The sequence below is a fragment of the Colletes latitarsis genome, chromosome 14 (assembly GCF_051014445.1).
Source record: "Colletes latitarsis isolate SP2378_abdomen chromosome 14, iyColLati1, whole genome shotgun sequence".
NCBI lineage: Eukaryota > Metazoa > Arthropoda > Insecta > Hymenoptera > Colletidae > Colletes > Colletes latitarsis.
Genome location: NC_135147.1, coordinates 1,317,501 through 1,320,000, shown reverse-complemented (window position 1 = coordinate 1,320,000; position 2,500 = coordinate 1,317,501). Strand labels below are relative to the sequence as shown.

Here is a 2,500-nt window from a genome sequence, read left to right as displayed (position 1 = left end):
AACGACGACGCGTCGATTGTGCGGCCATCGTTGCTCGCGCGACTAACGACGATCAGCCGAGACGGCTGTAGTTTATCGCATCGATTTCATCGAGCAACCGATGGACGCTGCCGCGTTCGTTCGTAAATGAATGTTATACATACTCACGGATAGCCTGAGGCGAATAATCGCAAACGACGACGCGTCGATTGTGCGGCCATCGTTGCTCGCGCGACTAACGACGATCAGCCGAGACGGCTGTAGTTTATCGCATCGATTTCATCGAGCAACCGATGGACGCTGCCGCGTTCGTTCGTAAATGAATGTTATACATACTCACGGATAGCCTGAGGCGAATGATCGCAAACGACGACGCGTCGATTTTGCGGCCATCGTTGCTCGCGCGACTAACGACGACCAGCCGAAACGGCTGTAGTTTATCGCATCGATTTCATCGAGCAACCGATGGACGCTGCCGCGTTCGTTCGTAAATGAATGTTATACATACTCACGGATAGCCTGAGGCGAATAATCGCAAACGACGACGCGTCGATTGTGCGGCCATCGTTGCTCGCGCGACTAACGACGATCAGCCGAGACGGCTGTAGTTTATCGCATCGATTTCATCGAGCAACCGATGGACGCTGCCGCGTTCGTTCGTAAATGAATGTTATACATACTCACGGATAGCCTGAGGCGAATGATCGCAAACGACGACGCGTCGATTTTGCGGCCATCGTTGCTCGCGCGACTAACGACGACCAGCCGAAACGGCTGTAGTTTATCGCATCGATTTCATCGAGCAACCGATGGACGCTGCCGCGTTCGTTCGTAAATGAATAATATACATACTCATGGCTAACGTGAGGCGAATAATCGCAAACGACGACGCGTCGATTGTGCGGCCATCCGTTGCTCGCGCGACTAACGACGACCAGCCGAGAAGGCTGTAGTTTATCGCATCGATTTCATCGAGCAACCGATGGGCGCTGCCGCGTTCGTTCGTATATGAATATTATACATACTCACGGATAGCCAGAGGCGAATAATCGCAAACGACGACGCGTCGATTTTGCGGCCATCGTTGCTCGCGCGACTAACGACGACCAGCCGAGACGGCTGTAGTTTATCGCATCGATTTCATCGAGCAACCGGTGGACGCTGCCGCGTTCGTTCGTAAATGAATAATATACATACTCATGGCTAACTTGAGGCGAATAATCGCAAACGACGACGCGTCGATTTTGCGGCCATCGTTGCTCGCGCGACTAACGACGACCAGCCGAAACGGCTGTAGTTTATCGCATCGATTTCATCGAGCAACCGATGGACGCTGCCGCGTTCGTTCGTAAATGAATAATATACATACTCATGGCTAACTTGAGGCGAATAATCGCAAACGACGACGCGTCGATTTTGCGGCCATCGTTGCTCGCGCGACTAACGACGACCAGCCGAAACGGCTGTAGTTTATCGCATCGATTTCATCGAGCAACCGATGGACGCTGCCGCGTTCGTTCGTAAATGAATGTTATACATACTCATGGCTAACTTGAGGCGAATAATCGCAAACGACGACGCGTCGATTTTGCGGCCATCGTTGCTCGCGCGACTAACGACGACCAGCCGAGACGGCTGTAGTTTATCGCATCGATTTCATCGAGCAACCGATGGACGCTGCCGCGTTCGTTCGTAAATGAATAATATACATACTCATGGCTAACGTGAGGCGAATAATCGCAAACGACGACGCGTCGATTGTGCGGCCATCCGTTGCTCGCGCGACTAACGACGACCAGCCGAGAAGGCTGTAGTTTATCGCATCGATTTCATCGAGCAACCGATGGGCGCTGCCGCGTGCGTTCGCCCGATTGCGCGTGAAGTTACTGTTCGGAACCAAGAATATACGGGTGTATTATACCCGTTTGGTCGCAGCCACGCGCAAAGGCTTTTGAATGTACTGTACGCCCGGCCGTCGAACGATGGTTTTCCGTCATTCAGGAAACAAAAAGAAACTTTTGTCGTCGATATGGCGCGTTCAATCCTCCGTCGATACGCTGGTCGGAGGTGCGAACATCGAATATTTTTAAAGCAAAGAACAAGGAGCATTTTTAAATACAAAGAGAAAAATTGTAAATTGTATATGATTACCCTGAACGGTGGATCACTTGGCTCGTGGGTCGATGAAGAACGCAGCTAATTGCGCGTCAACGTGTGAACTGCAGGACACATGAACATCGACATTTCGAACGCACATTGCGGTCCACGGATAAAATTCCTGGACCACGCCTGGCTGAGGGTCGTTCACTTGTCCTAAAACTGCTTGCGTTGTTCTCAGATTCCCTAACCCCGCCGTCGTTTACCTCTCCTTTCGGGGAGATGGCGAAGAACGTTTCGGAGCCGGGTCGATGAAGAGAAAGGTATCAACGTACGAGCGAGAATTTGGGTATTTCGTTGGCGTTTGTCGCTGGACGTACGAAAAAGAATAAATATTATATATTATTGGCAAGTTTGCGCACCC

The 2,500-nt window shown here is 51.3% G+C and overlaps 1 non-coding gene across 1 annotated transcript; it reads left to right on the top strand.

Annotated features, from left to right (window-relative positions):
- The first annotated feature begins 2,127 nt into the window (after positions 1-2,127).
- On the top strand, positions 2,128-2,282 carry LOC143350531 (5.8S ribosomal RNA). Its single transcript, XR_013081149.1, has one exon. It is a non-coding gene; the product is annotated as a 5.8S ribosomal RNA (ribosomal RNA).
- Positions 2,283-2,500: the final 218 nt, after the last annotated feature.